Below are 13,916 nucleotides of genomic sequence, written 5' to 3' on the forward strand. Positions count from 1 at the left end.
CCTCTTCAGGATGGCTCCTCCAACGCGCACGACTCCGAATCCTGATCCGCCACCACCTCCACCTCCTCCGGAGGCATGGCAAGCTGTGATGGCCGCAACCAATGCAAACACACAGTTGATCATGCAAATTCTTCAAGAGCGCAATCAAGGCAGTCAAGGGAATCAAGGCAGCAATCAGAGTCACTTTGCTACACTCAACCAGTTCCTTGCTAACGGGCCAAAGACTTTCAGCAATTGTGTTGAGGCAACCGATGCTGACGATTGGCTTGTGGATCTGTGCAAGCATTTCGAGTGCAGTAACGTCAGGCCTGAGGACTTTGTCAAGTTCGCTTCCTTCCAACTCAAAGATCAAGCTGCAGAATGGTTCCAGCAGTACAAGGACTCCAGAGGTGGACGTGTTATCACTTGGGATGATTTCCGTCGAGATTTCCGAGCTCATCATATTCCCAGAGCGTGGTTGAAAGCAAGCGTGAGGAATTCCGCAATCTGAAGCAAGGCTCTTTGTCTGTCTATGACTACAACAAGTTGTTCCAGAAGCTCGCCCGCTTTGCCAAGCAGGACGTCCCTGATGAGAAGAGCATGATATATCAGTTCAGGGGTGGTCTCAGAGAAGAAATTCAGCTCGCTCTTGTTCTCTTTGAGCCCTTGAGATACGATGAGTTCTACAACATGGCACTGAAGCAAGAGGCTGCTCAGTTGAGGTGTGATGCTTCCAAGAAGCGAGTCAGAGATGTTACTCCTTCTTCCTCTACTCAAGTGGCCAAGCAGCAGAAGTTTTGGCTTCCTCCTCCTCCGTTCCGTCAGCCATATCAGCAGAAGAGCAAAGGTGGCAGTGGTTCTTCCCACCCACCCAACCCTGGCTTTCAGAACAAGACTTCGTCTCAAGCTCCAAGATCGAGTGCTCCGTATCACCGTCCGCTTTCAGAGGTCACGTGCAACAAGTGCCAACAGAAGGGTCACTATGCCAACAAGTGTCTCAACCAGAGGCGTCTTCCTCCTCCTCCTCCTGTCAGATCGACAAGTACAGCTGTGGTCAAGCATAAACCCAAGTCCGCCAAGGTCAACTTGATGAATGCAGCTCAGGCAGAGGACTCATCAGATGTGATCATGGGTAACCTTCCTGTTAATGATATTCCTGCAAAAGTTTTTTTGACACGGGTGCTTCGCATTGTTTCATTTCGAGGCCATTTGTTTCTAAGCATGAGTTGCCTTTGCAAGATTTGCCTAGACAGTTATCTGTTGTTTCTCCGGGTAAATTCATGAATGCAAGCGCTTTTGCCCCAGATGTTTCTATCACATTGGCGATTACAAGTTTCTCTCTTCTCCGGTGGTTCTTGGTAACTCGGATATTGATCTTATTCTCGGAATGGATTGGCTTTCTAAGCACAAGGCTCAGCTTGATTGTGCAGCCAGGCAGATTCAATTGACTCATTCGTCTGAGGATGTAATTGTCTTTGCCGCTCGTGATGATACCATTCGTCTGTTTTCTCTCAATGAGAAGGGTGAATTGGATGCCATCTCTCAAATTCCAGTCGTTTGCGAATATCAAGACGTCTTTCCAGAAGAGCTCCCAGGAATGCCTCCGCACCGGCCAGTTGAATTCGTTATTGATCTTGAGCCTGGCACGGAACCTGTGTGCAAACGTCCTTACAAGCTCGGACCTGAAGAGTTGAAGGAGCTGAAGAAGCAACTCGATATGCAAGAGAAAATGGGTCTCATCCGGCCTAGTTCTTCTCCGTGGGGTTGTGGTGTTCTTTTTGTGAAGAAGAAGGATGGAACGGACCGACTTTGTGTTGATTACCGTCCAGTGAACAAGAAGACCATCAAGAACAAATACCCACTTCCCAACATCAATGAGCTGTTCGAACAACTCAAAGGTGCCCAAGTATTCTCCAAGCTTGATCTCCGTATGGGTTATCACCAGATTCGCATTCGTGAAGAAGATATTCCCAAGACAGCATTCAGAACAAGCTTTGGTTCATATGAATACACTGTCATGTCTTTTGGCCTCGCCAACGCTCCTCCGACGTTCTCTCGCATGATGAACTTCATCTTCAACGCCTACACCAATGACTTCGTTTTGGTCTATCTCGACGACATTCTGGTTTTCTCGAAGAACAAGGAAGATCATGCCAAGCACTTGCGTTTGGTTCTCGATAAGCTCAGGGAACATCAGTTCTACGCCAAGTTCTCCAAGTGTGAATTTTGGCTTGATGAGGTTCTTTATCTTGGTCATATCATCTCTGCCAAGGGCATTGCCGTGAATCCTGAGAAGGTGTCTGCAATTGTGAATTGGGAACCTCCTCAGAACGTGAAGCAACTCCGCAGTTTTCTCGGTCTCGCAAGCTATTGCCGAAGATTCGTTGAAAACTTTTCTAAGATCGCGAAGCCTCTCTCTAATCTTCTTCAGAAGCACGTCAAGTACGTTTGGTCTCCGGAGTGTGATATTGCTTTCAACACTTTGAAAGAGAAATTGATCACTGCTCCAGTTCTGACTCCGCCTGATGAATCCAAGCCGTACGAGGTCTTTTGTGATGCCTCTCTCCAAGGTCTTGGCGCAGTATTGATGCAAGAGAAGAAAGTTGTTGCTTATACATCTCGCCAGTTGAAGCCTAATGAGAAGAACTACCCCACTCATGATCTCGAGTTGGCGGCAGTTGTGCATGCTCTTTTGACTTGGAGACATCTTCTATTGGGAAGAAAAGTGGACATTTTCACTGATCACAAGAGTCTCAAGTACATCTTCACTCAGCCTAATCTCAACCTCAGGCAAACTCGATGGGTCGAAATGATTCAAGAGTATAATCCGAGTATCGAGTATACTCCAGGCAAGGCCAATGTGATTGCTGACGCTTTGAGCAGGAAAGGCTTACTGCAACAGTCTGATTCTCAAGCCTTATCAACCCGAGCTTTGTGAAGCTTTCCGCAAACTTAATCTGCAAGTTGTTCCTCAAGGTTTCCTCGCCAACCTTCAAGTCTCTCCTACCTTAGAAGACCAGATTCGCCAAGCCCAGCTTCTTGATGCTATGGTGAAAAAGGTGAAGATTGGGATTGCCAAGAGTCAGTCCAAGTACAAGTGCTACCGCCTTGATGACAAGGACACTCTCTTCTTCGAGGATCGTATTGTTGTACCCAAAGGTGACCTCCGTAAAGTGATCATGAACGAGGCTCACAATTCTCTCCTCTCCATCCACCCTGGGAGCACGAAGATGTATCAGGACCTTAAGCAAGCTTATTGGTGGACTCGAATGAAGCGCGAGATCGCTCAATTCGTGAATGAATGTGATGTCTGCAGAAGAGTGAAGGCAGAACACCAAAGGCCAGCAGGTCTCCTCCAACCTCTTGCCATTCCAGAATGGAAGTTTGACCACATTGAAATGGACTTCGTGACTGGGTTTCCAAAGTCCAAGCGTGGCAATGATGCTATATTCGTTGTCATCGACAAACTCACCAAAGTGGCTCACTTTCTGCCTATCAAAGAGTCGATCACTGCAGCTCAATTGGCGGAACTCTATACCTCTCGTATTGTCTCTCTGCACGGTATTCCTCAAGTGATCTCTTCAGACCGTGGCAGCATCTTTACCTCGAAGTTTTGGGATTCTTTTCAGAAGGCCATGGGCACGAACATCCGCTTCAGCACAGCTTTCCATCCTCAAACAAGCGGTCAAGTCGAGCGTGTCAACCAGATTCTTGAAGATATGCTCAGGGCTTGTGTGATCTCCTTCGGCATGAAGTGGGAGGATTGTCTTCCTTATGCTGAATTCTCCTACAACAACAGTTTTCAAGCAAGTTCGGGCAAGGCCCCTTTTGAAATTCTGTATGGCAGGAAGTGCCGTACCCCTCTCAACTGGTCTGAAACCGGTGAACGTCAGCTTTTGGGTAATGACTTAATCACAGAAGCAGAAGAAATGTGCAAAGTCATTCGTGATAACCTCAAAGCAGCCCAATCCCGCCAGAAGAGCTACTATGATAGTAAGCACCGTGATTTGGCTTTCGAGATCGGAGATCATGTTTACCTCCGCGTCTCTCCTATGAAAGGTACTCGTCGCTTCGGTATCAAAGGGAAGCTTGCCCCTAGATACGTGGGACCTTTCAAGATTGTCAGCAAGAGAGGCGACCTCGCCTATCAACTCGAGCTTCCTTCAAACTTTGCAAATGTTCATGACGTGTTCCATGTCTCTCAGCTTCGAAAGTGCTTCAAGACTCCTGACCGCACCGTCAACTTCGAGGACATTGAGCTCCAAGAAGATCTCTCTTATCGTGAGCACCCAGTTGCTATTCTTGAAGAGACTGAACGCAAGACTCGCAACAAGTCAATCAAATTTCTCAAAGTCAAGTGGTCACACCATTCCGACCGTGAAGCTACCTGGGAACGCGAGGATCACCTCCGTTCTGAGTACCCGGCGTTCTTTCAGTCCTAGATCTCGGGACGAGATCCTTTCGTAGTGGTGGAGTGTTGTAACACCCCGGATGTAACTTTCCCTATTTGTACTCCAACTCTTGCCGTTTCCGGCGTTAAGTTATATTTATTTTCTCGGGTTCGGGTTTTTGTCTCCGTGTGTTGTTGTCGTTGTCATGCATCTCATATCATGTCATCATGTGCATTGCATTTGCATACGTGTTCGTCTCATGCATTCGAGCATTTTCCCCGTTGTCCGTTTTGCATTCCGGCGCTTCGTTCTCCTCCGGTGGTCATTTCTAGCTTTCTTTCGTGTGTGGGGATTAAACATTTCCGGATTGGACCGAGACTTGCCAAGCGGCCTTGGTTTACTACCGGTAGACCGCCTGTCAAGTTTCGTACCATTTGGACTTCGTTTGATACTCCAACGGTTAACCGAGGGACCGAAAAGGCCTCGTGTGTGTTGCAGCCCAACACCCCTCCATTTGGCCCAAAACCCACCAAACTCTGCTCCATGTCCTAGAGCGTTCGATCACGATCGCGTGGCCGAAAACCGCACCTCATTTGGACTCTCCTAGCTCCCCTATGCCTATATATACACCCCCATTCCAAATTCGCGGATCCTCTCCCCCTAACCCTAAAAATCCCAGATCCGCCGCTCCGGACGTGTCCGGGCGGAGCCGGACAACGTCCGCCGCCACCGCCGCCCAACCGGGACGCGCCACGTGGCGCCCGACGCCCGCCGCCGCCGCGGCCCGCAGGGGCCCGAGGCCGGCCCTCCCGCGCCGCCTCCCGGGCCGCGCCCCGCGCCGCCTCCCTCCTCCAGCCCGGCGCCGCCCCTCCGCCGTGCCGCCGCAGCTCGCCCTCGCCGGCCGAGCTCGCCGCGCCGCCATCCCGGCCGAGCCGGCCGCGCCGCCCGCTACCGCCTCCCGGCCCCGCCGCCCGCCGCCGCCTCCCGGCCGCGCCGCCCGCCGCTGGCGACCACCCCGGCCGCCTCCTCCACGCCAGCCCGCCGGCGAGCGCCGGATCCGCCGGTGAACAGTGCGTGAGATCCGATCCGGTTCGCAGCTACAGTAACCCTAGATCTAGGTCATTTTTTCCCCAAGTCCTGAAATCTGCAGATCCAAGTGCCTCTGTTCGGGGCCCCGTAACTTTGCATCCGTAGCTCCGATTTGGGCATATAGCATATCAAAATGTTCATCTCAGAGAGTATCATTTCATTCCATTGCATCATTTTCATTTGAGCTCATCTTGATGCCCGAAATGCTGTTAGGAGAGGGCTACTTGAGTTAATTGTCAGATCTGTTACTCCGTTTAGCACTTTTGTCATTTTTGCCATGATTAATGTGTGCATGCTATGCCCGTGACTTCTTCATATGTTTTGTTAAGGGTTTTGTCATCTATCCAGAGGTGCAACCCATGTATTTTTAGGATGTGTGTGGTGACTTGTGCAAGCTTGCAAAGTGGTGCACTTGCTAATTCTGTTTTCAGGGACTTAGTGATTTCACTGTCCTGGGATTGTTTAGTTCATGATGCCATATGTTCTTGTTGTTTCCTAGTGATCCGTGCCTCTTTTGAGGATGAATAGTAAGGGAGTTTTGTTAATCTTGTAGTGCTCTATCCATCAATGTCTTTGTTTGCAATTATGGAGCACCTAGCTTGAGTCAATCGAGCTCTACTTTTGCTTCGTTGCGAATCTGGGCAGATCGTCAACTTGTTTGCGATTTTGCCGATGTTATTGTAGTTGATCCGTGCATGCTATGCCATTGTTCTTGCCATGTCTAGCTTGTATTTTGTGCCTTCTTGAGGGATGTATGCTTGTCTTTCCATGACTTGCATCGTAGTGAGTGCATCGAGCTCGTAAACATGCCTTCGTGAGTTATGTTTCAGCATGTCCCAGTTTTCACTAAGTCTGAAAACTGATTATGTTTTTGCTATGTTCGTGTGCTTGTTAGTATATTTTGTGATCCCTTTTGGCTCAAGGTCACTAAGGGACTTTTGTTAAGCTTGTTGAGTAGCTCCATGCCATGTCTTTCTTTGTCATGTTCAGGTCCTGTAGCATGTTGTTTTGTTGCTCCGAAGAGGGCTATATGATCTGAAATTCCAGACAAGTGTTAATTTCACTAAGTCTGAGATCTGTTTTACCATTTGCGTTTTTGCCATGCTTGTTTGAACCTTTAATGGATGAATTGGCCGTAGCTCAGTGCTAGACTTTTGTTAAGCATCTTGTGTGCATCCCTGCCATGTATTTTGTTGTCATGTTTGGGTGCTGTAGCATGTTCATTTCATTGCATTTAGATGCCTACTTGCTGTAAATCGCAGACCGGTGTCATTTTTGAATCGCTTGCCATTTCCAAACCGTAACTCCGATTCCGGCGTTCTTTATATCGTTTTCAAGCGATTTCATCTCATCTTTCCAGTGGCACACTTGGAATTCCAAGTTGAGGCCAGGTTCATGCATTTCCTGTCATATCTTGCATTTGCATCCCGCATCGCATCCCGCATAGCATATCATCTTTGCATCGTGTTGTTTGAGTTCTGCACGTGGTTGATTGTATCCTTGTTGCTTGTTTGTCTTGTTTGGGTAGAGCCGGGAGACGAGTTCGCTAACGAGGAGCCCGTTGAGTTTGCTTTCGAGGATCCAGTCAACTCTGACAACTGTGCAGGCAAGATGATCATACCCTCGAAATCACTACTATCTTTGCTATGCTAGTTTGCTCGCTCTTTTGCTATGCCATTGCTACGATGCCTACCACTTGCTTGCAAGCCTCCCAAATTGCCATGTCAAACCTCTAACCCACCATTGTCCTAGCAAACCGTTGATTGGCTATGTTACCGCTTTGCTCAGCCCCTCTTATAGCGTTGCTAGTTGCAGGTGAAGATTGGAGGCCGTTCCTTGTTGGAACATCTTTATTTACTTGTTGGGATATCATTATATTGCTATGTTATCTTAATGCATCTATATACTTGGTAAAGGGTGGAAGGCTCGGCCTCTCGCCTAGTGTTTTGTTCCACTCTTGCCGCCCTAGTTTCCGTCATATCGGTGTTATGTTCCCGGATTTTGCGTTCCTTACGCGGTTGGGTTATAATGGGAACCCCTTGATAGTTCGCCTTGATTAAAGCTTTTCCAGCAATGCCCAACCTTGGTCTTACCATTCGCCACCTAGCCTTTTCTTTCCCTTGGGTTCTGCAGACTCAAGGGTCATCTTATTTTAACCCCCCCGGGCCAGTGCTCCTCTGAGTGTTGGTCCAACTGAGCGATGTCCGGGGCTACCAGGGGCAACTCTGGGCTGGCCTACCCGACGTCTGGCTCATCTGAGTGTGCCCTGAGAAAGAGATATGTGCAGCTCCTATCGGGATTTGTCGGCACATTCGGGCGGTGTTGCTGGTCTTGTTTTAACCTGTCGAAGTGTCTTGAATTACCGAGATACCGAGTCTGATCGGAACGTCTTGGGAGGAGGTCTATTCCTTCGTTGACCGTGAGAGCTTGTCATGGGCTAAGTTGGGACTCCCCTGCAGGGATTGAACTTTCGAAAGCCGTGCCCGCGGTTATGGGCAGATGGGAATTTGTTAATGTCCGGTTGTAGATAACTTGAACCTTAATTAATTAAAATGAATCAACTGAGTGTGTTACCGTGATGGCCTCTTCTCGGCGGAGTCCGGGAAGTGGACACGGTGTTGGAGTAATGTTTGCGCAGGTTGCTCTCTAGTTTCTCGCTCGCGCTTTGCCTCCTCTTCTCGCTCTCCTTTGCGAATAAGTTAGCCACCATACTTGCTAGTCGCTTGCTGCAGCTCCACTCATATTTTACCTTGCCATACCTATAAGCTTAAATAGTCTTGATCGCGAGGGTGCGAGATTGCTGAGTCCCTGTGGCTCACAGATTACTATTACACCAGATGCAGGGCCTGATGATTCCGCTCCAGGAGACGCGTATGAGCTCAAGTGGGAGTTCGACGAAGACTCTCAACGATACTATGTTTCCTTTCCCGATGATCAGTAGTGGTGCCCAGTTGGGGGTGATTGGGACCGTGTCGCATGTTGGGTTCTCTTTTATTTTGGCGCCGTAGTCGGGCCATGAGTGTTTGGATGATGTAATGTTATTTATGTACTTGATTGACGTGGCGAGTGTAAGCCAACTATGTTATCTCCCCTTTATTATTATATTACATGGGATGTTGTGAAGATTGCCTAACTTGCGACATATGCCTTCAATGCGATTATGTCTCTAAGTCGTGCCTCGACACGTGGGAGCTATAGTCGCATCGAGGGTGTTACAAGTTGGTAATCAGAGCCTTCCCCGACCTTAGGAGCCCCATTGCTTGATCGTTTTTAGCGGCCGAGTTGTGTCTAGAAAAATGTTTTGAGTCTTTAGGAATTATATATCGGAGAGTTTAGGAATTCTTTTTACTTCCCAGTCTCCTCATCGCTCTGGTAAGGCATCCTGACGTAGAGTTTTGACTCTTCTCTTCTCAAATTTCACTAAAATTTTTTAGGATCACGCGGGTATCTTGGAATCGTTCCGATGGTTTTATGATGAGAACATTGTCTTGGTGCCTCCTGTCAGGGGTTTAGTGGAAGTGTCCCGGGGAGTTGAGCTCTGAGGTGTTGTCATCATAATTTTATCGTTGCAGTTCTGGAATACCTGAGTTTAGTACGCCGACATCGAAAATCTCTTTTATGCAGTTCGTTGGTGAGATAACCTCGACGCCACCCAGTACTGGGGCGGGAGTTCGGGAGTATCGCCATAACTTGTATAACGGATGCTTTTCGAAGGTTGAGGTAGATGGTTTCCGAAGGTTTCTTGGTTATGTGTTGAAGGATGGATACAGCTGGATGTAGGATTTGCTAGTTTGGGTGAGATATTATGCTTCCCCTGTATCCCCAACACCTGATTGCATAACCGGAAAGGTTCGGGAGTTTCATAGGTGGGAATTCTAGTAGCTCTAGTTCTTCTTCCACGGATATTGGTTTGAGATTGGGATTTCTTACCGATTATTCGTTCTTGATCCGTACCTTGTTGATTTATTTCTCTACCTTAATTCTACGTGGCTTCTCAATTTATGGATATGTGACCATTTCAAGAGGAATGCATTCGTTCATTTTGTTCGGATGTGAAGACTATATGTTGCAATTTTCATTCCGTTGGATTCAGCTTCAATATTTATCTGTCAATGTGCTAATGGTGGTCAACCTCTTCAGGATGGCTCCTCCAACGCGCACGACTCCGAATCCTGATCCGCCACCACCTCCACCTCCTCCGGAGGCATGGCAAGCTGTGATGGCCGCAACCAATGCAAACACACAGTTGATCATGCAAATTCTTCAAGAGCGCAATCAAGGCAGTCAAGGGAATCAAGGCAGCAATCAGAGTCACTTTGCTACACTCAACCAGTTCCTTGCTAACGGGCCAAAGACTTTCAGCAATTGTGTTGAGGCAACCGATGCTGACGATTGGCTTGTGGATCTGTGTAAGCATTTCGAGTGCAGTAACGTCAGGCCTGAGGACTTTGTAAGTTCGCTTCCTTCCAACTCAAAGATCAAGCTGCAGAATGGTTCCAGCAGTACAAGGACTCCAGAGGTGGACGTGTTATCACTTGGGATGATTTCCGTCGAGATTTCCGAGCTCATCATATTCCGCAGAGCGTGGTTGAAAGCAAGCGTGAGGAATTCCGCAATCTGAAGCAAGGCTCTTTGTCTGTCTATGACTACAACAAGTTGTTCCAGAAGCTCGCCCGCTTTGCCAAGCAGGACGTCCCTGATGAGAAGAGCATGATATATCAGTTCAGGGGTGGTCTCAGAGAAGATATTCAGCTCGCTCTTGTTCTCTTTGAGCCCTTGAGATACGATGAGTTCTACAACATGGCACTGAAGCAAGAGGCTGCTCAGTTGAGGTGTGATGCTTCCAAGAAGCGAGTCAGAGATGTTACTCCTTCTTCCTCTACTCAAGTGGCCAAGCAGCAGAAGTTTTGGCTTCCTCCTCCTCCGTTCCGTCAGCCGTATCAGCAGAAGAGCAAAGGTGGCAGTGGTTCTTCCCACCCACCCAACCCTGGCTTTCAGAACAAGACTTCGTCTCAAGCTCCAAGATCGAGTGCTCCGTATCACCGTCCGCTTTCAGAGGTCACGTGCAACAAGTGCCAACAGAAGGGTCACTATGCCAACAAGTGTCTCAACCAGAGGCGTCTTCCTCCTCCTCCTCCTGTCAGATCGACAAGTATAGCTGTGGTCAAGCATAACCCCAAGTCCGCCAAGGTCAACTTGATGAATGCAACTCAGGCAGAGGACTCGTCAAATGTGATCATGGGTAACCTTCCTGTTAATGATATTCCTGCAAAAGTTCTTTTTGACACGGGTGCTTCGCATTGTTTCATTTCGAGGCCATTTGTTTCTAAGCATGAGTTGCCTTTGCAAGATTTGCCTAGACAGTTATCTGTTGTTTCTCTGGGTAAATTCATGAATGCAAGCGCTTTTGCCCCAGATGTTTCTATCACATTGGCGATTACAAGTTTCTCTCTTCTCCGTGGTTCTTGGTAACTCAGATATTGATCTTATTCTCGGAATGGATTGGCTTTCTAAGCACAAGGCTCAGCTTGATTGTGTAGCCAGGCAGATTCAATTGACTCATTCGTCTGAGGATGTAATTGTCTTTGCCACTCGTGATGATACCATTCGTCTGTTTTCTCTCAATGAGAAGGGTGAATTGGATGCCATCTCTCAAATTCCAGTCGTTTGCGAATATCAAGACGTCTTTCCAGAAGAGCTCCCAGGAATGCCTCCGCACCGGCCAGTTGAATTCGTTATTGATCTTGAGCCTGGTACGGAACCTGTGTGCAAGCGTCCTTACAAGCTCGGACCTGAAGAGTTGAAGGAGCTGAAGAAGCAACTCGATGAGCAAGAGAGAGTGGGTCTCATCCGGCCTAGTTCTTCTCCGTGGGGTTGTGGTGTTCTTTTTGTGAAGAAGAAGGATGGAACGGACCGACTTTGTGTTGATTACCGTCCAATGAACAAGAAGACCATCAAGAACAAATACCCACTTCCCAACATCAATGAGCTGTTCGAACAACTCAAAGGTGCTTTAGTATTCTCCAAGCTTGATCTCCGTATGGGTTATCACTAGATCCGCATTCGTGAAGAAGATATTCCCAAGACAGCATTCAGAACAAGCTTTGGTTCTTATGAATACACTGTCATGTCTTTTGGCCTCGCCAACGCTCCTCCCACGTTCTCTCGCATGATGAACTTCATCTTCAATGCCTACACCAATGACTTCATTTTGGTCTATCTCGATGACATTCTGGTTTTCTCGAAGAACAAGGAAGATCATGCCAAGCATTTGCGTTTGGTTCTCGACAAGCTGAGGGAACATCAGTTCTACGCCAAGTTCTCCAAGTGTGAATTTTGGCTTGATGAGGTTCTTTATCTTGGTCATATCATCTCTGCCAAGGGCATTGCCGTGAATCCTGAGAAGGTGTCTGCGATTGTGAATTGGGAACCTCCTCAGAACGTGAAGCAACTCCGCAGTTTTCTCGGTCTCGCAAGATATTGCCGAAGATTCGTTTAAAACTTTTCTAAGATCGCGAAGCCTCTCTCTAATATTCTTCAGAAGCACGTCAAGTACTTTGGTCTCCGGAGTGCGATATTGCTTTCAATACTTTGAAAGAGAAGTTGATCACTGCTCCAGTTCTGACTCCGCCTGATGAATCCAAGCCGTACGAGGTCTTTTTTGATGCCTCTCTCCAAGGCCTTGGCGCAGTATTGATGCAAGAGAAAAAAGTTGTTGCTTATACATCTCGCCAGTTAAAGCCTAATGAGAAGAACTACCCCACTCATGATCTCGAGTTGGCGGCAGTTGTGCATGCTCTTTTGACTTGGAGACATCTTCTATTGGGTAGAAAAGTGGATATTTTCACTGATCACAAGAGTCTCAAGTACATCTTCACTCAGCCTAATCTCAACCTCAGGCAAACTCGATGGGTCGAAATGATTCAAGAGTATAATCCGAGAATCGAGTATACTCCAGGCAAGGCCAATATGATTGCTGACGCTTTGAGCAGGAAAGCTTACTGCAACAGTCTGATTCTCAAGCCTTATCAACCCGAGCTTTGTGAAGCTTTCCGCAAACTTAATCTGCAAGTTGTTCCTCAAGGATTCCTCGCCAACCTTCTAGTCTCTCCTACCTTAGAAGACCAGATTCGCCAAGATCAGCTTCTTGATGCTATGGTGAAAAAGGTGAAGATTGGGATTGCCAAGAGTCAGTCCAAGTACAAGTGCTACCGCCTTGATGACAAGGACACTCTCTTCTTCGAGGATCGTATTGTGGTACCCAAAGGTGACCTTCGTAAAGTGATCATGAACGAGGCTCACAATTCTCTCCTCTCCATCCACCCTGGGAGCACGAAGATGTATCAGGACCTTAAGCAAGCTTATTGGTGGACTCGAATGAAGCGCGAGATCGCTCAATTCGTGAATGAATGTGATGTGTGCAGAAGAGTGAAGGCAGAACACCAAAGGCCAGCTGGTCTCCTCCAACCTCTTGCCATTCCAGAATGGAAGTTTGACCACATTGAAATGGACTTCGTGACTGGGTTTCCAAAGTCCAAGCGTGGCAATGATGCTATATTCGTTGTCTTCGACAAACTCACCAAAGTGGCGCACTTTCTGCCTATCAAAGAGTCGATCACTGCAGCTCAATTGGCGGAACTCTATACCTCTCGCATTGTATCTCTGCACGGTATTCCTCAAGTGATCTCTTCAGACCGTGGCAGCATCTTTACCTTGAAGTTTTGGGATTCTTTTCAGAAGGCCATGGGCACGAACATCCGCTTCAGCACAGCTTTCCATCCTCAAACAAGCGGTCAAGTCGAGCGTGTCAACCAGATTCTTGAAGATATGCTCAGGGCTTGTGTGATCTCCTTCGGCTTGAAGTGGGAGGATTGTCTTCCTTATGCTGAATTCTCCTACAACAACAATTTTCAAGCAAGTTCGGGCAAGGCCCCTTTTGAAATTCTGTATGGCAGGAAGTGCCGTACCCCTCTCAACTTGTCTGAAACCGGTGAACGTCAGCTTTTGGGTAATGACTTAATCACAGAAGCAGAAGAAATGTGCAAAGTCATTCGAGATAACCTCAAAGCAGCCCAATCCCGCCAGAAGAGCTACTATGATAGTAAGCACTGCGATTTGGCTTTCAAGATCGGAGATCATGTTTACCTCCGCGTCTCTCCTATGAAAGGTACTTGTCGCTTCGGTATCAAAGGGAAGCTTGCCCCTAGATACGTGGGACCTTTCAAGATTGTCAGCAAGAGAGGCGACCTCGCCTATCAACTCGAGCTTCCTTCAAACTTTGCAAATGTTCATGACGTGTTCCATGTCTCTCAGCTTCGAAAGTGCTTCAAGACTCCTGACCGCACCGTCAACTTCGAGGACATTGAGCTCCAAGAAGATCTCTCTTATAGTGAGCACCCAGTTGCTATTCTTGAAGAGACTGAATGCAAGACTCGCAACAAGTCGATCAAATTTCTC

The sequence above is a fragment of the Triticum aestivum genome, chromosome 2A (assembly GCF_018294505.1).
Source record: "Triticum aestivum cultivar Chinese Spring chromosome 2A, IWGSC CS RefSeq v2.1, whole genome shotgun sequence".
Taxonomy (NCBI): Eukaryota; Viridiplantae; Streptophyta; class Magnoliopsida; order Poales; family Poaceae; genus Triticum; species Triticum aestivum.